Source organism: Schistocerca americana, chromosome 2, assembly GCF_021461395.2.
Source record: "Schistocerca americana isolate TAMUIC-IGC-003095 chromosome 2, iqSchAmer2.1, whole genome shotgun sequence".
Taxonomy (NCBI): domain Eukaryota; kingdom Metazoa; phylum Arthropoda; class Insecta; order Orthoptera; family Acrididae; genus Schistocerca; species Schistocerca americana.
The window spans coordinates 914,181,058-914,208,785 of record NC_060120.1 but is presented as its reverse complement, the minus strand read 5'-3'; the positions used below and the strand labels follow the sequence as shown (position 1 = coordinate 914,208,785).

Genomic DNA, 27,728 nt, shown 5'->3' with positions numbered 1-27,728 from the left:
TCTTCTTGTCCAAACTGGTTATCGTCCACGTTTCACTTCCATACATGGCTACACTCCATACAGAAACGACTTCCTGACACTTAAATCTATACTCGATGTTAACAAATTTCTCTTCTTCAGAAACGATTTCCTTGCCATTGCCAGTCTACATTTTATATCCTCTCTACTTCGACCATCATCAGTTATTTTACTCCCTAAATAGCAAAACTCCTTTACTACTTTAAGTGTCTCATTTCCTAATCTAATCCCCTCAGCATCACCCGATTTAATTTGACTACATTCCATTATCCTGGTTTTGCTTTTGTTGATGTTCATCTTATATTCTCCTTTCAATACACTGTCTATTCCGTTCAACTGCTCTTCCAAGTCCTTTGCTGTCTCTGACAGAATTACAATGTCATCGGCGAACCTTAAAGTTTTTATTTCTTCTCCATGGATTTTAATACCTACTCCTAATTTTTCGTTTGTTTCCTTTACTGCTTGCTCAATATACAGATTGAATAACATCGGGGAGAGACTGCAACCCTGTCTCACTCCCTTCCCAACCACTGCTTCCCTTTCATGTCCCTCGACTCTTATAACTGCCATCTGGTTTCTGTACAAATTGTGAATAGCCTTTCGCTCCCTGTATTTTACCCCTGCCACCTTCAGAATTTGAAAAAGAGTATTCCAGTCAACATTGTCAAAAGCTTTCTCTAAGTCCTCAAATGCTAGAAACGTAGGTTTGCTTTTCCTTAATCTAGCTTCTAAGATAAGTCGTACGGTCAGTATTGCCTCACGTGTTCCCATATTTCTACGGAATTCAAACTGATCTTCCCCGAGGTCGGCTTCTACCACTTTTTCCATTCGTCTGTAAAGAATTCGTGTTAGTATTTTGCAGCCGTGACTTATTAAACTGATAGTTCGTTAATTTTCACATCTGTCAACACTGCTTTCTTTGGGATTGGAAGTATTATATTATTCTTGAAGTCTGAGGGTATTTCGCCTGTCTCATACATTTTGCTCACCAGATGGTAGAGTTTTGTCAGGACTGGCTCTCCCAAGGATGTCAGTAGTTCTAATGGAATGTTGTCTACTCCCGGGACCTTGATTCGACTTAGGTCTTTGAAACGATGAACTTCAAAAGTGTGCGATCCATCGTGTAACCGAAGCTTAAAGTAATTTTTTAGTACTTATGCGGAGCACTTTGTGACGGTACGTCATATAAATATTGACATTTTTAGCGGTCGTATATCGTATTTTACGTATTTTATGAATATAATTAGTGTAAAGGATATAGTTAATGTTCTTGAAACAACTGATATGCAGCGACAGCATCTTTACTTAATGTCTATGAAAATAAAAAAGGATCGAAAGAGACGCGATTGTACGGCCGAGGAGGAAGGACGTATTTTGTGGGACACACTGTTTTGTTTCGCTATACGGAAGGCAGCCATTGAGCGGCTACAAATATTTTATGTAAGTTATTCGCATTTTGCTTAAATAAACGTGTTATTATTATTACAAAATGAATTTCTTTGTAATAGTTGTCACTTCAAATGTTCGCAGTGGCTAATCATTTTTAATAAGCATTTTTCAGTAATTTGCCCTGCGAGAAGCTCATCTTCCGATGCAGCCTCTGGGCGGCCATTACGCGCCGAACTATTAATTTATTTATCGAAGTGTTAACAGTAAATGTAAATGCGAGAGATTTCGTTGTACGAACCATTTAAAACTGCAATAGATAATTAATTTACGTTAAAGTTCATGTTATTAAATTATACAGATTCCATGAGTTCAGTAAGTTTTATCTTGGCCGCTCCACGGCAACAATAGAAATTCTCTCAAGCCTTGCTTTGCAATTAATAAATAGAAATTAACAAAATTACATTCAATTCAGTTAACGGCAACTGTACTTTAGTCATCACGTTCAAAATCTAAAGTTGGTACATGAATGACTGAGGCCCTTCAAGAACCCCTTTCATACTTACTTATGCACGTAAGTAAAAGTGATAAAAAAAAGACAATATCCCTGAGAGAAAGAATCATGCTGATAAATTAAAAAATATATAAAATATATATGTAATAATTTCCTTTGACAATATTCCTGAGAGAAAGAATCATGCTGATAAATTAAAAAATATATAAAATATATAATGTAATAATTTCCTTTGTATGTGACGTCACGAATCCCAACGGACGTCACAACTTCCCTGAACGGTAAACGGTATCATCATCTGAAACAATCTAAACTAGCTACTCAGTTCGCATCCTAGACCGTTTATAAATATTAAGATCAGCAGAGGTCATATAACACTTCATTGGGGAATTCCATATATCACTTCGGTTTCACGAGATGCCATCTCGTCTGTCTGTTCGAACTGTGACCTTTCGGGCAGGAAATCACGAAATAAGTCACTCAACGGGTAGACAATACGAGTGTGAGTAGTGGAGTGCAAAACCATTTGAAAATTTACAAATACGGAATCAATCTGGGATGCGCTGTCAACATGCGTGTGAATATAGAGCCAGTTGTGTTTCGGAAGAGCGATATGTTCTGAATTTCTGCTGGTTGTGTCGCAATAGATCTTTCTCAGGGAGGTATTTCATTATGTTGAAACATTCCAAACCATTAAGCAAATTTTCAAAATTTGCTTGTCTATTATCTACAATTCTCGCAGTTACTTTAAATTTATTAACATTATTCGGTTTTTGGCCACAAATTCAGCTGCTGCTTCCAATGCCAGAAAATGAACGTGTAACGTGTGAGAAAACGTCTATTCAGATACGCCAGCGGACATCAGTAGATTTGCCTGGTGCATTACTAGCTACTGGGCGGTCCGTGGCAGCGCGCCGCCTCACTTGGGAGTTAGTGCGTAGCGGCTTATCTAACTGCCACTGGCTTCTGCGAGACCTAACTTGGCGGCTCAGTTTTACGACTGTGCACAAGTTGCCCCGCCCCAGTTGAGAGGGACGCGAAACTACCGCCAGTGGCTCGCAGCGAAATGACTTTGCGGCCGACTTGAGTGGACGGCAGACCATGGATTATCCACTGCTACTGCTACTGACCAAACACGCTGGGGACCTCGGCACGTGAAGCCGCGTTATGTAGCTGAGTAAACTGTGACGACCGACATTTAGAAAGTCCACGCGATGCTTAAATGTACTTAAAAAATATTTCAGTTGCATTCCAGCTAGGCTAATTCCTTGGAGTGACTTCACGATCGAGGTTATATGCCACTGTAAAAAATAATTGCTTCGAAAGGTGGTGATATAACAATTTGACCATAAGCTGTCTATCAGTGACCTTTCAGAAAATATTAACAATAACCTTAGATTTCTTCAGATGATGCAGTTGCCAACACTACTGGAAAAAGAGTGCAACATCCTCAGTTGGCACCTGGGCACCTGGAAATAATATGTGCCTGCCGGCCGAAGTGGCCGTGCGGTTAAAGGCGCTGCAGTCTGGAACCGCAAGACCGCTACGGTCGCAGGTTCGAATCCCGCCTCGGGCATGGATGTTTGTGATGTCCTTAGGTTAGTTAGGTTTAACTAGTTCTAAGTTCTAGGGGACTAATGACCTCAGCAGTTGAGTCCCATAGTGCTCAGAGCCATTTGAACCATAATATGTGCCTACTGAGGGCATGCAGTGTCAGTATTCATTTGTCATGGTTATCGGCGATCAAATGGATCTCAGGAGGTCTGTCTGTTCACTCTCTGTTTAGACTTTACAGGCAGTACCTGTGCTGAGCTTAGAGGTAAACAGTGTTTGCAACAATTCTTCTATGGTGCAACAATGCCCAGTCGCGAGCAGGTAGTCCAGTTGAACAACTTCAGCCATTAGAACAGGTTGACATTGTGGGCCAGCGAGAAGTTGGATGGATGTATCGACGGATGCCCGTCCCCGCTAGCTGAGTGGTCAGCGCGACAGACTGTCAATCCTAAGGGCCCGGGTTCGATTCCCGGCTGGTTCGGAGATTTTCTCTGCTCAGGGATTGGGTGTTGTGTTGTCCTCATCATCATCATTTCATCCCCATCGACGCGAAAGTCGCCGAAGTGATGTCAAATCGAAAGACTTGCACTCGGCGAACGGTCTACCCGACCGGGAGGCCCTCGTCACACGACATTTACATTTACATCGACAGATTTCTGCACATGTTGAGCACAGTGTATTGGTGGTGTGTCGCTGGTTAGGAAGAGACATGTGCAACATTTCCACACCTGTAGATTATTTTCTGGACGTTCGCGTAGTACAGAAACAAGGCAAGATAAGCAAATTATGCGAGTAGCGGTGGCCGACCGAACACCATGAAGGGAACATGCTGCACAAAAATGGTTCAAATGGCTCTGAGCACTATGGGACTCAACATCTGAGGTCATCAGTCCCCTAGAACTTAGAACGACTTAAACCTAACTATCCTAAGGACAGCACACACATCCGTGCCCGAGGTAGGATTCGAACCTGCGACCGTAGCGGTCGCGCGGTTCCACACTGTAGCGCCTCGAACGGCTCGGGCACCCCGGCCGGCTCGTCAGTCTCCTCTAGTACGAGAATTCAGTGCAGAACTGTGATTCATCGGTGAACACTGCGACACGATTCATCTGCAGCCCATGCTTCTCAGTCTCAGTAACACGTCACATGCAGCTGTTTCTGCTGTGAGTTCATTGCATCCTACACATGGGACGCAACTGCCTTAGTTCGACTGACGCTAGTCTCCAATCAATGGTGCGGGACGACAGAGAATGTTGCAGGGATTCAAATGCTTGTTCTCCAATGGCAGGTGCAGATGAAAATGGGTTATGATGCGCTTGGTACACGACATGGTAATCCTCCCTTGTGGTTGGTCAGATGTGGTCAAGGGGAACCTTGACGTCGAGTAAACCTGCCCGTACGTTCCTATCCAGTCCAACGTCGGGCCATGTCTTCTGGGTCCTTCACTTTTTTGTCAGGCACTGTACCCCATTGTGATCAAAAGTATCCATACAGCCTTATATAATCAGACTTGACCACTACATGTTACGGGAATTGGAATCGCGAGTATAAAAAGACGCGGGAGTATTAGCTAGTCAAATAAGAACCAGTAACAGCAGAAGGGGTTGGCCAGAATAACTCGGTGACATCTAACATGTATTGTACATTTTATATAACCTAGGTAACACATGTATCAGGGACATTTCAACTTTAATAAGCTGCCGAAGTCGACTGTTGGTGATGTGACTGTGAAGCAGAAATGTGAAGGAACAACCACAGACAAACCAAGACCAGACATCCCTCATGTACCGATGGACACGAACTTGCTTTTCGGGGGGCGCCTGAAAAAAAATCTCATGAAATCAGTGGAAGGAATTCACTTGTGAGCTACAAACTGTTATTAGCAGACCAGTTAACACGATGACTGTACGTAGGGGATTACGAAGGTTGTTGTACACCCATCGAGCAGCTCCACATCAGTCACAAATTTCTGTGGTTAGTGCTAAGCGACACTTTAGATGGTGCAAAAAGCGACGCCGCTGGATTGTGGAAACGATTGGCTGGGGGTGATGCATTACGTTTCACCTTTTTGCAACCAGATGGAAGGGTTTGGGTTTGGCGAATGCCTGAAGAACATCACCTGCCGACATATGTAGCGTAATAGTGAAGTAAGGAGGAGGCGATGTTGCGATATGGGAAGTTCTTCGTGGTTGGGGCGTGTTCCTCTTATTGTTCTTAAGGAAACGGTAAATGCCTATGGACATGAGTGCATAATATGGCCACTCTGTACTGCGAACAAAAGAGGAATAGTCCAGAGAAAATGATTGTATCAGCAAGACAATGCACCCTGTCATAAAGCAGTATATAATGAGGCAATGGTTTGTGGACAATAACATTCTAGAAATGGACTGGCCACACTCAGGTCCGACCCGAACCCGTTAGGCGGTCGAATTCGCTTGAGATGTCCCATGCCTTCTTTCGCATGTCGCCTCTCATTTTAATCAATTTAATTAATGTTTTATATCATTTCACGGTGGGAACGGGCCGAACAAGGTTATTCTGTACTGAGAGCTCAAATTACTTTTCACTTGATTGATGTGCGTATTGGGAACTGTATGTGGTCTTGCTTTTAGTTTTCTCTGCTACTTCCCTAGGTGGGCTTGTTGTGAGGCGAGCACCGGAGGACGCGACACACTGCGTTTTCGTGGAAGGTCTGCACTTCCGCGAATACAGAGAGGGTCGTACATCAATGGGCCTGAACGCCGGGTGGGACGACTGCCCTATGTCGAGTTTCGCCTGTTGTATGGAGGGCGAAACGACATGCGAGCCACCTCAGTGTCGCCACAGTTTATGGGTTTACCGTTCCAGTGCGTCTGGAACGAAGACTGCTGGCGCCGACTGACTGTATTGTCTTCATAATTCTGAGAATTATTGTGGACGGTGCCCTGCCGGGTGCGACTGTATGGCGCCAGATGGCCAGTGGGCTTGGCATGCTGTTTTCGTAGCCGGTCAAACGGCAAGTTCAGTGTCCCCAGCTGAATAGCAGAAGCATGTTTGGTCAACTTAAACTGAGTTGATGTCATAAAGCCCTGCACGAAATTGGAGGGAACAATCGCTATCGGTGCGAATGGTGTTCTGACAGAGTGTGGGGGAATTTTGGAATCAGCACTGAACGCTGATTCGCGGTTTTTCGAGAGCAATGGGGAGTTGAATAACGTTGGCTTCTCTCGTGCACTGCGCGGGCGCATGGCTCTCAGGATCTGATCGTTGTCAGAATTGGACGGTCTTGCGGCTTAGTCGCACATTTTTGGAATTGTTTTGGAGCGTGACTCCGGTCCTACTCCAGTTTCATTCGGCGACTTAAGACCCAGAGTCTCCTGTACCGACAGGGCGAATTTAAGCGGATTTTCTGTGTCTCTTCCGGGAGATACTTCCTCATGCGCCCAGGAATTTCTCTGCTCCGGCCACGCTAGTGGAACTTAGAATCCTCAGACAGCATTCGAAGCCACGGGTTGAAACAGAGTTGCTGCACAGCAGGAGTCGGAGCCTACATCATCAGAACGCTGCCTACCGACGACGTGCTGCAGGTATCAGGACTAGTAAAGTGTTTTGCGGCTCCGACATTGTAGGACCTATTATTTTTACACTGAGGTCCTCAGCAGCACGAGCGCTCGCTTTGCTACAAATCCACTCTGTTTGTTTCTCCATGTGTTCCCATTTGAGCTCTCACTACTAATCGCGATACCGCATTACAGTCGGGGGAGTAATATTTGATTCAATAGGATCTCCAGTCATTATTGTCAGTCTATTGCATCACAGATAGTAGGAGCCGCTTGTTCTCGAGCCAACTCTTATTCTCATAATAGTTCAGTACACCCTAACCCTATAGCCTACTGTTTGTATGGATAATCAAGTACCTTTATGTTCTGACGTATAATAAATCTCATTGTAATATTTAAGCCGCATGTCGTTTCTTAGATGGATGCAGAATCCCATTTCCTGTCGTTTATTATGATAAAATTCCCTTCTTTAAACGAGTAGTTACGATTTTTATTAAATTATTGTGAGTGTGCTCCCCTTATTTTACCAACTAGCAGGGTTAACCATAAATTCCTTTCGTTATCGTTGTGCACATAATTAATTAGGTGGTAGGTGAGGAGGGGGTCGATTGCATGACTAGTTCTCATGAAAAATTCGCCAGAATTAAAGAGGTAAGACTCTTATTCACCCCGGCACCTCGCACACACCAGACCTCAACGTCCAATATACACTAACGTCTGTGGTTTCGGCTCTTCTACATCTACATCTACATCTACATCGATACTCCGCAAGCCACCCAACGGTGTGTGGCGGAGGGCACTTTACGTGCCACTGTCATTACCTCCCTTTCCTGTTCCAGTCGCGTATGGTTCGCGGGAAGAACGACTGTCTGAAAGCCTCCGTGCGCGCTCTAATCTCTCTAATTTTACATTCGTGATCTCCTCGGGAAGTATAAGTAGGGGGAAGCAATATATTCGATACCTCATCCAGAAACGCACCCTCTCGAAACCTGGCGAGCAAGCTACACCGCGATGCAGAGCGCCTCTCTTGCAGAGTCTGCCACTTGAGTTTATTAAACATCTCCGTAACGCTATCACGGTTACCAAATAACCCAGTGACGAAACGCGCCGCTCTTCTTTGGATCTTCTCTATCTCCTCCGTCAACCCGACCTGGTACGGATCCCACACTGATGAGCAATACTCAAGTATAGGTCGAACGAGTGTTTTGTAAGCCACCTCCTTTGTTGATGGACTACATTTTCTAAGCACTCTCCCAATGAATCTCAACCTGGTACCCGCCTTACCAACAATTAGTTTTATATGATCATTCCACTTCAAATCGTTCCGTACGCATACTCCCAGATATTTTACAGAAGTAACTGCTACCAGTGTTTGTTCCGCTATCATATAATCATACAATAAGGGATCCTTCTTTCTATGTATTCGCAATACATTACATTTGTCTATGTTAAGGGTCAGTTGCCACTCCCTGCACCAAGTGCCTATCCGCTGCAGATCTTCCTGTATTTCGCTACAATTTTCTAATGCAGCAACTTCTCTGTATACTACAGCATCATCCGCGAAAAGCCGCATGGAACTTCCGACACTATCTACTAAGTCATTTATATATATTGTGAAAAGCAATGGTCCCATAACACTCCCCTGTGGCACGCCAGAGGTTACTTTAACGTCTGTAGACGTCTCTCCATTGATAACAACATGCTGTGTTCTGTTTGCTAAAAACTCTTCAATCCAGCCACACAGCTGGTCTGATATTCCGTAGGCTCTTACTTTGTTTATCAGGCGACAGTGCGGAACTGTATCGAACGCCTTCCGGAAGTCAAGAAAAATAGCATCTACCTGGGAGCCTGTATCTAATATTTTCTGGGTCTCATGAACAAATAAGGCGAGTTGGGTCTCACACGATCGCTGTTTCCGGAATCCATGTTGATTCCTACATAGTAGATTCTGGGTTTCCAGAAATGACATGATACGCGAGCAAAAAACATGTTCTAAAATTCTACAAGAGATCGACGTAAGAGATATAGGTCTATAGTTTTGCGCATCTGCTCGACGACCCTTCTTGAAGACTGGGACTATCTGTGCTCTTTTCCAATCATTTGGAACCCTCCGTTCCTCTAGAGACTTGCGGTACACGGCTGTTAGAAGGGGGGCAAGTTCTTTCGCGTACTCTGTGTAGAATCGAATTGGCATCCCGTCAGGTCCAGTGGACGTTCCTCTATTGAGTGATTCCAGTTGCTTTTCTATTCCTTGGACACTTATTTCGATGGGCTGTCATTCCTCCACAGACATTCAGACACCTCGCTGAAAATGTGTCCAGGAGAGTTCAAGCAGCCAGAAAGGCGAAGGTTGGACACATCTTAAATTAATCTCCACTAGCAGGTATCCAAACACTCTCAACCAGAAAGTGTATGTAGTGTTTCTAAGGTCATCTCAATATAGAAAACTTAAAAACTTTCCACCAATCAAAGCTACATTTTTTAGCTCAATACTTCGGATACGTCTGAGAAAAATTACGACTGCATTTCGACTCCAATAATATTAATATCATTAATAAAAAGTGTTTAATATTTCCGTCAAAAAATTAAATACTTAGTTACTTTCTAGTCCGTCAAGTTGCGGTATGTAAGTTACAAATTTTACCATGGACGTCATTAGATGCTGGATGGATTAGCACCACATGGTCATAAAAATCCGAATAACTAGCAGCAGTCAGTGAGTTAATCGTTTTATCGTAGTCTTCAGTAGAGCTTACAAAATAAATTGAGGATGAAAATCGATTCGAAAATGAAGAAAAGGAACAGGGTGGATTGGAACGTCGGAAAAGTCCGCAATGCAGTTCAAGTGGCGGCATTTTAACAGGCGGGGAACGGAACGGGTTGGGGCGTAAGTGGAGTCAACGTCAAGGCTTATGAGGAAGAAATATGTTGACGTTGACGCTGGAGGGGGGTGGGGGAAGGGAACAATTGTGTCGTCTAAAATTGGAAGTTTTCTATTCCCGCCGCACTCACCCTTGTTATAGCAGTGGATTTTGTGCTTTTGTTTCTTCTTAATCTTTCTTGAACATATTGAGATTCACAGCTGATAGTGGTTAATATTAATAAGAAACAACCACAGATGCGTTGATATACATCTATTGTGTCATGACTGGTTTCGTGCAAAAGAACATCATCAGCTTACAGTGCCAACATCAAGATATTAGCACAGCTCTGTGGAAATTTGGTATGAAAAATGTTGGAAGTTTAACCCGTTGATGTTCTGGGTGGTTTCTCATTAATATCCTTAATAATGTTATTATTGTTTTGCTTTCGTGATGCTGTGCGAATGCTTCATGAGCTATTGGTTATTTTTTTCCATTTTTGTACTTCCAGAAACTAGATCAGATATCTGAAAACGAAAAATTATTTCGGTTTTACAATGCCTGGGCAAAGAAACACGCTAAACCATGCAAAAGTAAGAACACGACTAAAGAAACAATTTTCATTAAACTTTTTTTAACAATGAGATATTCTGCTCTGTTGAAGGAGAAAAATTCATTTACTTTTGGCTATGGTACTTAGGAGAAAATACATGGATGAGGTAAAAATGATCTATGTATTGTTTTATAAGTATTGTTTAATGTGACTCGGAAGTTAGCTGGTCAGGGATGAAAGTTACACTGCCAGTACTTGGCCGGCAAATGTAGGAGAGGTGGTCGCGTAATGTTCCTTATCACACATCTCTGCACGAATCTATCTATCTATCTACCGCTTGCGCCTTGTCCCGCAGGTATTCATGGTCGGACATGGTTAATCGGATTTTGCATGTTAATTTTAAGGGGTGGCCGGATGCCCTTCCTGCCGCCACCCCATACTCCCCAGGACGGAATGATTGTACCCCTACTGTCTGTGTCCAGCGGAATCTATGAAATAGTGTGAATGTGTTCAGATGTCTGCGAGCTGTGTAACTGAGGCGGAACGTGGGGACCAGCCCAGTATTTACCTAGCGGGATGTGGAAAACCGCCTAAAAACCACATCCAGGCTGGCCGGCACACCGGCCCTCGTCGTCAATCCGCTGGGCAGATTCGATCTGGGGCCGGCGCGCCTACCCGAGTCCAGGAAGCAGCGCGTTAGCGCTCTCGGCTACCGTGGCGCGTTACATCTCTATGTTCTGGACAAAAATCCAAAGCTCTCCGCAGCGTCTTATGAAGTGAGGGAATGTGACACTGTAGATGGTGATCCATCCTGATGGGGACGTTAACCTCGGCGGACCCCTTGGTAATATTCGAGAGAAGTAGGCTATGTGCCAGCACTGGGTTTCCCATTTCCCTTCCTCATCATTGTCGTCATCATCATGCAACGCAAATATAATACTACACTATACACGCATCCATTAAAATCACCTCCGCTCCACAAATACACATATGACAGCTCTGACATATCCGCATTGAAAGGGGCCAGTGTGCGTGGAGGAGGAACAACTTTTCCAACTAGGCGGCTGAAGCCACCCCGTGTGATTTCCCAGTCAACAATCCCACACGACATTTAGTTTAGTTTGTGTATGTTTTCTCCAGAAAATCAATGTAGTTGTTTTCATACACACAAAAAAATCCCTACACCAATAAATAATTAATCTGGAGAAATGAAATTTCGAGAATACATTTGTGCAGATAAAATACACTCCTGGAAATTGAAATAAGAACACCGTGAATTCATTGTCCCAGGAAGGGGAAACTTTATTGACACATTCCTGGGGTCAGATACATCACATGATCACACTGACAGAACCACAGGCACATAGACACAGGCAACAGAGCATGCACAATGTCGGCACTAGTACAGTGTATATCCACCTTTCGCAGCAATGCAGGCTGCTATTCTCCCATGGAGACGATCGTAGAGATGCTGGATGTAGTCCTGTGGAACGGCTTGCCATGCCATTTCCACCTGGCGCCTCAGTTGGACCAGCGTTCGTGCTGGACGTGCAGACCGCGTGAGACGACGCTTCATCCAGTCCCAAACATGCTCAATGGGGGACAGATCCGGAGATCTTGCTGGCCAGGGTAGTTGACTTACACCTTCTAGAGCACGTTGGGTGGCATGGGATACATGCAGACGTGCATTGTCCTGTTGGAACAGCAAGTTCCCTTGCCGGTCTAGGAATGGTAGAACGATGGGTTCGATGACGGTTTGGATGTACCGTGCACTATTCAGTGTCCCCTCGACGATCACCAGTGGTGTACGGCCAGTGTAGGAGATCGCTCCCCACACCATGATGCCGGGTGTTGGCCCTGTGTGCCTCGGTCGTATGCAGTCCTGATTGTGGCGCTCACCTGCACGGCGCCAAACACGCATACGACCATCATTGGCACCAAGGCAGAAGCGACTCTCATCGCTGAAGACGACACGTCTCCATTCGTCCCTCCATTCACGCCTGTCGCGACACCACTGGAGGCGGGCTGCACGATGTTGGGGCGTGAGCGGAAGACGGCCTAACGGTGTGCGGGACCGTAGCCCAGCTTCATGGAGACGGTTGCGAATGGTCCTCGCCGATACCCCAGGAGCAACAGTGTCCCTAATTTGCTGGGAAGTGGCGGTGCGGTCCCCTACGGCACTGCGTAGGATCCTACGGTCTTGGCGTGCATCCGTGCGTCGCTGCGGTCCGGTCCCAGGTCGACGGGCACGTGCACCTTCCGCCGACCACTGGCGACAACATCGATGTACTGTGGAGACCTCACGCCCCACGTGTTGAGCAATTCGGCGGTACGTCCACCCGGCCTCCCGCATGCCCACTATACGCCCTCGCTCAAAGTCCGTCAACTGCACATACGGTTCACGTCCACGCTGTCGCGGCATGCTACCAGTGTTTAAGACTGCGATGGAGCTCCGTATGCCACGACAAACTGGCTGACACTGACGGCAGCGGTGCACAAATGCTGCGCAGCTAGCGCCATTCGACGGCCAACACCGCGGTTCCTGGTGTGTCCGCTGTGCCGTGCGTGTGATCATTGCTTGTACAGCCCTCTCGCAGTGTCCGGAGCAAGTATGGTGGGTCTGACACACCGGTGTCAATGTGTTCTTTTTTCCATTTCCAGGAGTGTATTTATGTTATTAATGTTGCAAGAGTACAGATTAATGTAAGCGCGGGAAAAGCTTTTGCGAGTGTGAAATTCTGGAGCATTAATAATCAATGTATCCTCCAAATGTTGAATGCCAGGGTGCAGACCTGTACGCTTTGCGTCGCAAAGGTGCCGGATGTTGCACTGCGGGATGAGGCTCCACGCCTGTTGCACTTAGCCGGTCACTACAGTGACAGTTGATGCTGGTTGTGGATGGCGCTGAAGCTGTCGCCCAACGATGTTCCATACGTGCTCGCTAGGAGACAGATTTGGTGATCGATCAATACAAGGCAACAGTTCGACACTCTGTATAGCATGCTGGGTTACAACAACAGTATGGGGGCGAAAACACCACGTGGAATTCTGTTCATAAAATGCACTATAGCAGGCCGAATCACCAGACTAATTTCCAAATTTGCCGTCAGGCTGAGTGGGATAACCCTGAGAGTTCTCCTGCTGTCATACGAAATGGCGCCCTAGACCAATCTAAAGGCTGTCAATCCAATTAAATATCTGGGGACTACAATTTAGAACAACTAAAAATGGAACGATCACACAGCGAGTTTTGTGAAGAACGCGAACCAAAAACCGTGTTTCATAGGCAGAACCCTCAGAAGATACATGAGGTCTCTTAAAGAGACTGCCTGCACTAAGCGGGTCCTTGCTCTTCTGGAATACTGCTGGGCGGTTTGGGATCCTTACCAGATCAGCTTGTCTTTTACTATCGTCTTCTGACGAAATTTCAATCATTCATCTTCCTCCTCCGAATGCGAGAACATTTTGTTGACGCCCATCTTTACAGGGAGAAATGACACTCATAATAAAATAAGAGAAAGTAGAGTGGTGATTATACCGCGCACTGTTCGAGAGCGTAATTGTAGAATATAGTCTGAAAGTTGTTCAATGAACCATTAGCCAAGCACTTAAGCGTGAACTGCAGAGTAGTCATGTGAGTTGCGGCAGGAGCACTTACGCATCTCACTGCGGTGGAAACGATACACTCGGCCTGTGCAATAGTGCTCACATTTCCATTACGCTTGAAACGCAGCTTATTTCCCAACCGCTTGATGTTACCGTTACAGATGGAGATACGCAAGTTACTCTGTCTCCAAATGTTCCTCAAAACCTGGAAATCCATTTCGCAAGCTCCGGGGAGAGAGATTAATAGCCCTCCGGCGGGAAGGTCGGACATTTCCTGGCTCGAGTTCTTCTCTAGATGACATTCCGAAGGAAAATCCCATTTACGTTAGGGGCACAAGAGCTTTTTTCCTCGCAGTAATCCATTTCACGCAAGGCAGAGCGTCTAGATGAAAAACACGGCGGAAAATGCAGAGCTCCGATCGGCGACAGTCGATCTTTCTAACTTCAGGCAAAGTTCCGCAGAATTGTGGAGTTTGGAACTTAAGGGCCCAGATACGTATCAAGTGGCTGCGAAGAGTTACTCATGACTCCCCAGCCTTCTCAGCGCGAAAGAGCAGAGCGATGAAACGTGACGGTGTCAATTGCGACAGCGCCTCGTGGGTGAGGCAAACTCGAACGAAACCGTTTTTATTAAATCATAAGACCATTCCTCTGTTTTCTTATCTTGAGGCGGAAACAATAATTGCTATGTAGTTTATGGGGGCCACAACGTGATTCAGGTAAAAAAAAAAAAAATTCGCCTTTCGGTTTTAAAATCATATTTCGATAGATTAAGGTTTTATTTACGCACCCTGAAAAGAATTTTGCTGAAAAAATAATTTTAGAGTATTTAAAGAGCATTTTCCTACCACGTGTGTTTATGTGATACGCCCACATTCCTGTCAGCCACTTTTCTGCATATGTTTTAGATCTTTATATTCCCTACATTGCACGTTAGGGATTTTTTTTTACTCCCGAGTGTGTTGGCTGTCCTTGGAATGCAACGGTCGGTATTCTTTTGTTTCTGCTGTTTGTAAACAACACGCTTTCAAACACGCTCTTAGTTTTGTTTAAATGTGATTGCGAGTAGTTGTTACAGAAAACTTGAAGGTATACTATGGATAGACAATTAGGAGAAATAAAGAAAATCTGGAGGCAATGAAGAGAGATGTTTGGGCCATATTCTTCCATAAGTCCTCTACTGGTGATAAGCCATGTCATGGATTGTGTCCATCAGGAGAAAATTCGTGGTGCAAATACAATAGGGCCCAGGCAACTGGAGAATCTTATTCTCACCAGCATTCTCTTCCTGCTGCTGTTATTACAGCAATTAAACCTATTTTCAGAGACTTGGCTCATCGTGACCTTCTATGGAAATGTCTGCATGGGCAGACACAGAACCCAAATGAACGTTTCAGCAGCATAATTTGGAACCGTCTTCCTAAAACTGTATTTGTAGGCATGCATACAATGAAACTAGGAGTTCATGATGCTGTTATTACATTCAGTTGTGGTAATATCGAAAAGTTTTGGGAATTGAAAAAGCGGGGAATTAATCCTGGTGAAAATATTATCACTGGGCTGCAACATTGCGTTAAAAAGGGGATAGCCGATGCAGACAGGTCTTCAACTAATACGGCCAAGAAAGCAAGACAAACATCCAGGAAGGTGAAAAAGAAGCTGGAAGACCTGCTAGAGGCCAAAGAAGGGCCATCATATGGACAGGACAGTTTTAATTAACTGTAAGTAACAAATTTCAAAAGTTTTTTTCTTTAAAGTCAATTTCCCACAAACTAAAATTTTCAGTACATATGCCCCATTATATCAGAAACTGTCATAGACAAATGAATGAAATTTTCAGAGACTCTGCGTAACATAAGAAGCCACCTCTGGTACTACATTTATTAATATTCCCCCATTAGGAAGTTAACAAAATATTTTCTGCAGAAAAAACTTAATATTTTTGTCAATAAATTTAAAAAAGTATTTTTTAAAAACTATAAAATGGATGAAGTAGATTTAAGTAAAGTTGACTCTATTAGCATCATGTGACATACAGTAAAAATATTAAGGTCCTGCATCAAATAATTTTTTCAGAAATGGGTCAAATACTTGCCTAAATTAACATGGGTTAGATAGGCAGGGTGTGGTCTCCTTAAGTGTGAGTTATTTTACTTGAGATTTAATGGTGATTAAGGGCAGATAAGTGCGAGAACTGTAACACAACCAGTTTAGCATCTCTTGCGTCCATGTTGCCGACAAGAATAATATACAGATGAATGGAAAAGATAATTGAGGATCTGTTAGATGGCGCTAAGTTTGGATTTAGGAAAGGTAGAGGCACCACGGAGGTGGGTCAGACATTGCTTTTGATAGTGGAAGCAAGACTGAAGAAATACTAATATACTTTCATAAGATTTGTCGGCATAGAAACAATGACAATGCGATATGGTGCAAGATGCTCGAAGTTCTCAAGAAAATAGGTTAAGCTCTAACGAAAGACAAGAAACGAGAGAGAACAATAAGACGGAAGATCAAGAACGAAGTGCTCGGATTAAAGACAGTTAAAGAGAGAGTAAGAAAGTAATGCAGCCTTTCGCCCCTACTGTTAAATCTATACATCGAAGAAGCGATGGCGGAAATAAAAGATAGGAGTGAGTTCAAAATTCAGGGCGAAAGTATGTAGTCCTAAGGCAACGACTGTACACCGACTAGTGCAGCGCCGCGAAACGGCATCAAGAAGCCAAGGATTATCTCCAATCTTGTTTGTGTCGGTGCTGACTACCACAGTAGCCGACACAGCAGAAAGGACATCCGTGACAAAATTCTCTTGACGTTGCTCTCCACAGTGAAAATGAAGGACAATTGCAGGACCGACTGAATGGAGTGAATAGTCTAATGAGTACAGACTATGGGTTGAGAGTAAACCGAAGAAAGTCGAAAGTGGTGGGGAGTGGCACAAATGACATTATTGATGAAATTAACTTCAACCACAGAACAGACGAAATTAAAGAATCGTGCAGAAATGAGATTATTGATGAATTTAACATCAACCACAGAATAGACGAAATTAAAGAATTATTCTACCTTCGAAGCAAAATTACTCTTGTTGGACGAAGCAAGGAGGATATACAGGGTCCAATGGCGTTTATATGGCCAATGCCCATGTACGACGTCAGCGTGCAGTAACCACTCACAGACGTTAGGTGTCAGCCCAAGCAATGGGGGGTATACAGGGTGTTACAAAATGGTACGGCCAAACTTTCAGGAAACATTCCTCACACACAAATAAAGAAAAGATGTTACGTGGACATGTGTCCGGAAACGCTTAATTTCCATGTTAGAGCTCATTTTAGTTTCGTTCTTCCACCTACGCTCAATGAAGCACGTTACCATGATTTCATACGGGATACTCTACCTGTACTGCTAGAACATGTGCCTTTACAAGTACGACACAACATGTGGTTCATGCACGATGGAGCTCCTGCACATTTCAGTCGAAGTGTTCGTACGCTTCTCAACAACAGATTCGGTGACCGATGGATTGGTAGAGGCGGACCAATTCCATGGCCTCCACGCTCTCCTGACCTCAACCCTCTTAACTTTCATTTATGGGGGCATTTGAAAGCTCTTGTCTACGCAACCCCGGTACCAAATGTAGAGACTCTTCGTGCTCGTATTGTGGACGGCTGTGATACAATACGCCATTCTCCAGGGCTGCATCAGCGCATCAGGGATTCCATGCGACGCAGGGTGGATGCATGTATCCTCGCTAACGGAGGACATTTTGAACATTTCCTGTAACAAAGTGTTTAAAGTCACGCTGGTACGTTCTGTTGCTGTGTGTTTCCATTCCATGATTAATGTGATTTGAAGAGAAGTAATGAAATGAGCTCTAACATGGAAAGTAAGCTTTTCCGGACACATGTCCACATAACACATTTTCTTTCTTTGTGTGTGAGGAATGTTTCCCGAAAGTTTGGCCGTACCTTTTTGTAACACCCTGTATAGTCACCTTAGTACAACAACTAGGTTACTTAAAGTAGGCGTTACTGAAAGAAATGCGTTTAAAAATTTCACGGAACTTTAAAGCTTCACTGTAAACAAAGAGTTTGAAATAACTTAGATCTAGTGTTCTTATTTAATTTCGAATGGCCAGTACCTTGGGTTTTTTCTCATTTTCCTTTCAAACCTGATTTCTTTTTACTAATGAAGGGGATATCTACTTCTTACATTTATCCAGAGTTACCTACTTGTGATTCTCAAAATAAACCAACTGCCAACTGCGAGATACCCATGCTGTGCTGTGAGGCGATCGGTATGGTTGAAAATGAACACACTTCGTACGCCGCGACCACAGTGTCGACATTTTTATTGTTCCAAGATGACCGTTTTCAACAGTCTTATGTTGCCATCATCAGATCCCCACGTACATATATCTCGATAAAAATCCAGCCTATAAAATGCTCACATCTGATAAAATGCACACAATTGATAAAATGCACAAAGATGAAAAAGCTTGTGAAATGATGTTCACCACCAGCATGTATGGACAATACGAGGATTGTATCTACCGTGTGCATTTTACCATCTGTGTATATTTTGTCAACTGTGGACATTTTATCAACTTGATTTTTATCAAGATAGCATACCTGCATGTAGCACATGACCAGAGGACATTAACCATTACTTTGCATCCATATGCCTGGAACATTGCCCGATAATTGGTCTAAAGGAGAAGTATTTCTTTCAGGAAGACAGATGGGAGATGAGTATCTTCAGTCATCTGTGCTCATTCCCTAATCTTTGCAAGGAAGATGATGACGACATTCATATACGAGACTAGATGTAGTAAGTATATGAGCCGTGTTGCGGCTCTCGTTGGTGCCGTTGGCTTCGTGTAATAGGGATAGTGGCGTCTCGTTTTCTTCTTGTGTTTACTGGTGCCACTATATTTGCTAGCGTTGTCTGTCCGCGAGTGGCAGCAGCAGCGTTTATCGATATCTAGTACTGTGGTACTATCTTTGGAAGGGCGTCAAGTGTTTTCTGGGTCGGGTGTGTACGTTGGGAGGGAGCAGCAGTGAGGTCCAGCAGTGCGAGGGACATGCCGGGGCCGCTGGTGGCACACAGGCATTGCCGGATCGAGGGGCTGCAGTTGCGAGAGCCACAAGCTTATTGTCCACCGGAACCAAGACGTTTGAGTTGAGTGAACATTAACCCAGTAGTGAAACCTCCACTATTTTGAGATCACGCCGTTTGTTCGCGCTTTGCTGCTCGCAGGGTCACTGAGACGAGAGCAATGAGTGGAGTGTTTGGAGTTGGCGAAATTTATTAGCCATCCTCGACTTATTATTAATCATTGAATTCCTTGTGTTTATTGACGAAGTTGCCGCTAACACCCCAGTTACCTGCCCTGGAGGTTAGCGTATTTTTGCGGCAGTGTACCTTTCTTCGCCTTGCCGCTGCTGTCTGGTAAGGTGTGTGGTTCGACAGCCTCCTTGATTGTGCTTCGGATATTTTGTTTCTTTTGGACTACTTTGGTCGTAGTGGTTCCTTCTGCTTCTGGATGTTCTAAACACCGGATTCTGAAGACGCATTGCTGTCTGCCGCTTCCACCTTGCCTGGGTTATTTTATCGTTGTGTTGGTTATCAGACGTTAGGTAGGTTTTGCAAGAGTTATGGTCTGCGTTGAAACTGTCACTAGTTGGAGTTGCCATCTGGTTAAGTGAATACAGCTCTTAGCTGCCTGTCTCATCGTTTACGAAGTTGAGCGACTTTCCCAGGCCGATCCTTGGAACACTGTCTGAGGCCCATTTCTCTCTTGGTTTGATCAGATTGTGATGATTGTTTCTTTAACAAAATATTTTAATTTTGAGCTACTACTATTGGGGCCTTGAGCCGACAAGTGATTTGAATTTCTTGTCAATAAGGCCTTCAGCCATAAATGCACTTTGTCTTCAGAATTTTTAATTATATATTGTCCCTTAATAGTGAAATTTTGATGATTGTTTTTTGAAAAAAAAGTATTTTAGTATCTCTTGCAGAAGTTTAACTGTTTTTAAGAATTTGCTACCCACGTCTTCAGCTGCCAAATTGTTTTTGAGTTATTACTATTGGGGCCTCCAGCCGACAAATAATTTGAATCTCTGATCAATAAGGCCTTCAGCCGTGAGTGCAACTTGCTTAAGAATTTTTTGTTACACGTTGTGTCTTAACAGTCAAATGCGATAACTGTTTCTTATTGTCAACCTCATTTGCGATTGGTTCCAAACAAAGTGTACGTGATTCAAATAAAAAAAAAAAAACTGAGCAACCAGCGGTAACTGAGTAAGGCCCCGTCCACACCGAATCCTGCCTTCTCTAAGTCCCATGTTTCAGTATGCTTTTATAAATTTTGTGATAAAGATAGTCCATTTATTTTTCGATTTAGATTGTTCTTGAGGTAAAATTATATATTCAGGTTATGCGATTTTAGAGATTCTATTATGTCCTTGCAAGATTAATAAATGTACAGTAAGATCGTCGTTGTACAATGGTTCATATGTTTTAAATGACTGATGTGACTTAATTAAGAATCTATTACATGGCGATCAGTTTGGCCTTAGAAAAGGTAAGGGCAACTTCAGTCATTGTGGTCGATAACGGAAGGAAGGCTTCGAAAAAATCAACACAGCTTCATAGGGTTTATCGATGAAGAAAAAGTGTTCGATAAGTGATAGAAGACGTTTGAAATCATCAGAAGAATGTTTAAACAGTACAGAGAATGATAGATTGTAGAGTATATACTGTAGAGAAATATAGATAATATACAATCCCTATGAGTAACTAGAAGGAACAACAAGAATATAAGACCAAGAGCAAAATGTTCGGATCCGGCTGCGTTATCCAGAAATGCAGTCTTTCTCCTCTCCCGTTCAGATTGTATATCGAAACAGGATACAAACAAAATATAGGACTGGTTCTTAAGAAGAAATTTGTGAGAATGCACGTCTTGAATACAGTATTGCATGGAAGTCATTCATGAATTGCAGGGAAACTGGAAAAGAAGAAGAAGCATTTGAGGTAAGATATAACAAAATTTTGTTGAAAATTAAGTGGATTGATAAGAAATGATGAGTTTCTCGGCAGAAATGGACATGAAAGTAATGTGTGGGAGTCTCTTTCTGTTGAAGTGAAGAGCAATTTTTTGCATATTTACAGAATGAGAGAGAACAACAGTCGTATTAGAAAGCAGAGGTTTTTCAAGCGTGCAAATTTCAAAGACTTTATATTATCAGCTACACTATATGGAATATTTGCAAGTATTATACTCAGCATCGACATTATACACTCCTGGAAACTGAAATAAGAACACCGTGAATTCATTGTCCCAGGAAGGGGAAACTTTATTGACACATTCCTGGGGTCAGATACATCACATGATCACACCGACAGAACCACAGGCACATAGACACAGGCAACAGAGCATGCACAATGTCGGCACTAGTACAGTGTATATCCACCTTTCGCAGCAATGCAGGCTGCTATTCTCCCATGGAGACGATCGTAGAGATGCTGGATGTAGTCCTGTGGAACGGCTTGCCATGCCATTTCCACCTTGCGCCTCAGTTGGACCAGCGTTCCTGCTGGACGTGCAGACCGCGTGAGACGACGCTTCATCCAGTCCCAAACATGCTCAATGGGGGACAGATCCGGAGATCTTGCTGGCCAGGGTAGTTGACTTACACCTTCTAGAGCACGTTGGGTGGCACGGGATACATGCGGACGTGCATTGTCCTGTTGGAACAGCAAGTTCCCTTGCCGGTCTAGGAATGGTAGAACGATGGTTTCGATGACGGTTTGGATGTACCGTGCACTATTCAGTGTCCCCTCGACGATCACCAGTGGCCAGTGTAGGAGATCGCTCCCCACACCATGATGCCGGGTGTTGGCCCTGTGTGCCTCGGTCGTATGCAGTCCTGATTGTGGCGCTCACCTGCACGGCGCCAAACACGCATACGACCATCATTGGCACCAAGGCAGAAGCGACTCTCATCGCTGAAGACGACACGTCTCCATTCGTCCCTCCATTCACGCCTGTCGCGACACCACTGGAGGCGGGCTGCACGATGTTGGGGCGTGTGCGGGACCGTAGCCCAGCTTCATGGAGACGGTTGCGAATGGTCCTCGCCGATACCCCAGGAGCAACAGTGTCCCTAATTTGCTGGGAAGTGGCGGTGCGGTCCCCTACGGCACTGCGTAGGATCCTACGGTCTTGGCGTGCATCGCTGCGGTCCGGTCCCAGGTCGACGGGCACGTGCACCTTCCGCCGACCACTGGCGACAACATCGATGTACTGTGGAGACCTCACGCCCCACGTGTTGAGCAATTCGGCGGTACGTCCACACGGCCTCCCGCATGCCCACTATACGCCCTCGCTCAAAGTCCGTCAACTGCACATACGGTTCACGTCCACGCTGTCGCGGCATGCTACCAGTGTTAAAGACTGCGATGGAGCTCCGTATGCCACGGCAAACTGGCTGACACTGACGGCGGCGGTGCACAAATGCTGCGCAGCTAGCGCCATTCGACGGCCAACACCGCGGTTCCTGGTGTGTCCGCTGTGCCGTGCGTGTGATCATTGCTTGTACTGCCCTCTCACAGTGTCCGGAGCAAGTATGGTGGGTCTGACTCACCGGTGTCAATGTGTTCTTTTTTCCATTTCCAGGAGTGTAGATGAATGTTGCAGGCTGAATGGCGGAGACTCGAAACGTTTCTTAACGAATTTTCTTTCCGTTTGTTGAAAGTGACGATACATTATTTTCTTTTCAGTCAAGAAATCATCACAAGCTTCCAATGGTAAAACTGTTTGTCAAACAATTGAGCTATGAGCATGTTCGTGTTTTCGAGGAGCAACGGCTGATGCATTAAATTTCTAGTGTGCAGCTTCAAAATTCTATTTCTTCTCCTAATATTTCGACCATATAGCCTTAGGCCATCATTATAACGAGCTCACAGATCCTACAGACTTTATTTCTTTCTGGACAACACTGATAACTTTACAAAAGTTTACAGAAGACATTATATTAAAGTTAAAATATACTCATTAATGATAATGCGAATGATGCTATGGTGTAATAGTGACTATGTTGTTGCATGAAAATGATCACAGTTGTGGCGCAGATGGAATGATGTGTATGATTACGGTGCCCTGTGGAATCGTAGGTAGTGATTCAAAGTGAGGGAGGTGGAGAGATATAGATGGAAGCATGGTGTGAGGAGAAACATTGTGACAGGTGTTGGCAAGAGGGATGGATTTCATCATTGGGGAGAGGGAGCTGATTGAAATTCTGCTAGGAGAGGATGGATAAGGCATGAAAGTGTATGGAAGGTGGAATATGGATATAATAGCGCAGGAGGGTATTCGTATTGGTGATTAATGGGTGGGGTATTGTGCCGTGACCAGGCTTTCCTGACAAATGAGGGAAGTCTGTTGTCTAGAACAGGACAAATCTTTACCAAGCTCAAAGAGAAAGTGATTTTTCGCCATCCACCGGAGACAGTAGCACGTTTGCTTTACGTCAAATATGACATGATGCTCGGAAACGCTGAGGTTTATCAGATCCCCTGCGGGTGTGACTTTTCATACATATTTCATTCATTACAGTTGCCCGCAACACCGTAGGCATACCAAGCCATTAAGGCCCAATAAATCGATTGTGGAAGGGCACTGAAACGACGGCGTCACTAAAGGAGGTATGAAAGTATCGAAATTCTAGTGTTCATCTTTTTGCGACTCGGCGGTGAAAGAGGAAGCTGAAACTCATTTGGCGAAGAATTTAATTAACAGAGATAGCAGTTTCAATTCGGACGTATAATGGAATCCGATGCATTATTTAATAAACTTGCAGAGACATCCATCCAGTGCAGCTCATAATGATACATCGATATCCCAGCATGAATCAACCACGTAGCCACAAATTCAGTTATGCATCCTTTTTTGCCGCCGAGCAACAAGAGGTTGCTGAAAAGTAGTACCTCCCAATTTTTACGTGAAAACTCTTATAGATTTTTAAATGAAACAAACGTTAATAACATTCTACCTCGTTGTCCTTCATGTTCACATGTTTGCAGCCCTCTGTTGCTAGATGGCTTCGAACTATGGGATGTGTCAAGGTGGTGTGTAACGTAACTACTTCGGTGTGCGAGAAAAGCATGCTGTAGTCAAGTTTCGAATTCGAAGAGTTCGTTGAGACATGGAGCACCTCCTTCGGCGTCATGACAATGCTAGACCACACACGAGGGCTGCGGCATCAGTACGACCTCTTGGGTTCACCGTCATCGATTATCCTCCAAGCAGTCCTGACTTGGCCCCATTCGATTTCCATCTGTTTGCGAAACTTAAAGGACACCATCGAGGAGTTCACTTTGAGAGTGATGAAGTGGTGCAAGCAGAAGTGAGGTTATGGCTCCATCAGCCGAGTCAAAAACTCTACATTGACGGTATCAAAAAACTGATCTCTCGTTGGCAGAAATGTGTTCGTCGCCAGAGTGACTATATCTAGAAATGAACTTGTAGACATGAAGAATAGAGTTGGCGAACGTTCGCTTTATTAAAAAAACTTGAATAGTTTTCATGTAAAACATTTTGGGGCATTACTTTTCAGCATGCCCTCGTACGTACCAGAGGCCGCATGCGTAGATGGACAGTCAGTGGGTTTAAAGGGATGGAGCGACTGCTGTAGCGACAGTCCGTAGGCTCAATCTGAAGATGACTGGAAGGTATACGCCTAAAATATTCCGAGAAAAATACAATTTATGCGGCTGCACGCGTAAAATTTAATGGATCAACTGAGCTACGATTCCGAAGTAGCGTAAACTGCATTGATGCTTCTAACGGTGGCAAGAGACGTTGCGGACTGACGTACTCTTTTACATTCAACGCATAGCTGCACTTACGGGCACACAGATTACTAAATGACCAATTTTCAATATAATTTTGAGGTTTCCAGGAAACTATACCACGTTAACTGACAGCTAGTGAGTAGCTTTATGCGTCTGTACTCTGGCTGTGCTGCAGCGCTGCGTGACTTGGTTATTACAGATTAAACTGATTAAATTGTTGGCAAGTATTAGGACATCGACGTTCAGGCGTTTCGCAAGCGATGTTACTGGAAACTTACTTTCCCAATGTAGTAGTGGTAACACTTCTACGGGTAGCAGCAGGTAGGTAAACACCGGAAAATACTTAAATGCTTAAATTACATGCCTAACCACTTTAATACAGGTAACAATATTCGTAGTTGGGCAGTCGAATTAGAAAATCACAAATTATCTCAGTCATAAGAGCTCCCGCGAGTGGAGACAGACTTCCCCAATGAGTCAGGAAGTAAGTATTCCCAAATTTCTAATAAGGAGAAACGGTTGCTTTAACTTGCTGCTCTTTACAAGTGTTTAGATAAAAAATACTGCTAAATGCAGAAGTCAGTTAAAACTTCTTTACTGCAGTTAATCGATTCGACCTGGAAACTCACTGACTGGAATAGAATTGTCTTCAGTGTCTCACTTCGAGTCCCCAGCACGTAGTCTCGCCGTCGCGTTCTCGCTTCCCGAGCACGGGGTCCCGTTTTCCATTCCCGGCGGCTTCATGGATTTTCACCTGCCTCGAGGTGACTGGGTGTTTGTGTTGTCCTCATTGTTTCATCATCAGTCATGAAAGTGGCGAGTTTGGACTGAGTAAAGGTTGGGAATTTGTACGGGTGCTGATAACCGCGCAGTTGCGCGCCCCACAAACCAAACATCTTCATCATCATCACTTCGAATTCAGCGCTGATGATCGGCGAAGACATGTCCGGAGACGCTCCTTATAGCATTGCGTTACCAACCTGACCATAGCCAGCTGTAAGGCCTGGCAACCTGGAGTGATGTTCTGGGGTCTCATTTATTTTCGCAGCAGGTCCCTCCTTGGTTGTCATCTGCAGCATCTTTACAACCCAACTGTACGTCGACGTTATTCTACGTCCCGTTTTGATGCCCTTCGCGACAAGGCATAATGGGCTTAGACTTCAGCATGATATTGCCCGCCCGCACACAGCGAGAGTTTCTACTGCTTGTGGTCATGCTTGTCAAACCGTTCTTTGGCCAGCAAGTTCGCCGGATCTCTCCCGAATTGAGAACATTTGGAGCATTATAGGAAGGGCCCACAAACACAGCATATTGTTCTCAATGGAGAGACGTCTACAGACGTTAAACTAATCTCTGGCGTGCCACAGGGGAGTGTTATGGGACCATTGACTTCCCAATATGTATAAATGACCTAGTAGATAGTGTCGGAAGTTCCATGCGGCTTTTCGCGGATGATGCTGTAGCATACAGAGAAGTTGCAGCATTACAAAATTGCAGCAAAATGCAGGAACATCTTCAGCGGATAGGCACTTGGTGCAGGGAGTGGCAACTGACCCTTAACATAGACAAATGTAATGTATTGCGAATACATAGAAAGAAGGATCCTTTATTGTATGATTATATGATAGCGGAAGAAACACTGGTAGCAGTTACTTCTGTAAAATATCTGGGAGTATGCTTACGGAACGATTTGAAGTGGAATGATCGTATAAAATTAATTGTTGGTAAGTCGGGTGCCAGGTTGAGATTCATTGGGAGAGTGCTTAGAAAATGTAGTCCATCAACAAAGGAGGTGGCTTACAAAACACTCGTTTGACCTATACTTGAGTATTGCTCATCAGTGTGGGATCCGTGCCAGGTCGGGTTGACACAGAGAAGATCCAAAGCAGAGCGGCGCGTTTCGTCACAGCGTTATTTGGTAACCGTGATAGCGTTACGGAGATGTTTAGCAAACTCAAGTGGCAGACTCTGCAAGAGAGGCGCTCTGCATCGCGGTGTAGCTTGCTGTCCAGGTTTCGAGAGGGTGCGTTTCTGGATGAGGTATCGAATATATTGCTTCCCTCTACTTACACCTCCCGAGGGGATCACGAATGTAAAATTAGAGAGATTCGAGCGTGCACGGAGGCTTTCCGGCGGTCGTTCTTCCCGCGAACCATACGCGACTGGAACAGGAAAGGTAGGTAATGACAGTGGCACGTAAATTGCCCTCCGCCACACACCGTTGGGTGGCTTGCGGAGTATAAATGTAGATGTAGATGTAGAAACCAGTTAGGATTTTTGACGGTCTTACGCGCCAATTGGACAGAATTTGGCACGATATACCTCAGGAAGACACTCAACATGTCTATCAATCAATGGCAAACTGAATAACTGCTTGCATAAGAGCAGAGGTGGACCAATACGGCCACGCGGAGTGGCCGCGCGGTTAGAGGTGACATGTCACGAATCGTGCGGTCCCTCACGCCGGAGGTTCGAGTCCTCCCTCGGGCATGGGTGTGTGTTTTTCCTAAGCGTAGGTTAGTTTAAGTTAGTTTAAGTAGTGTGTAAGTCTATGGACCGACGACCTCAGCAGTTTGGTCCCTTAGGAATTGTTGTGTACATAGTTCCGCGTAGTCAGCGCGTAGACAACTTTCCCACGAGAGCGCGCCCCGCTAAGCACAACAGCGCAGGCGCAGCGCTCGTTCGTCTCCGCACTACGAGATGGCGCTGTCTTAGAGACGGACCAAATTCTGCTTCCATCGATCCACGTGTTAATATGTAACGCAGTCAATGAGATTGCTGCTGATGTAGAACCTTTTCTCCTCGCGGATCACTCTCGTGCAGTGATACCTGAA

General features: G+C 44.6%; 1 protein-coding gene across 1 annotated transcript in view; it reads right to left on the bottom strand.

Moving 5' to 3' along the window:
* Positions 1-27,728, bottom strand: part of LOC124594537 (probable G-protein coupled receptor CG31760) — a 1,575,154-nt gene that overhangs the window by 247,755 nt on the left and 1,299,671 nt on the right. The gene's annotated exons all lie outside the window — the stretch shown is intronic.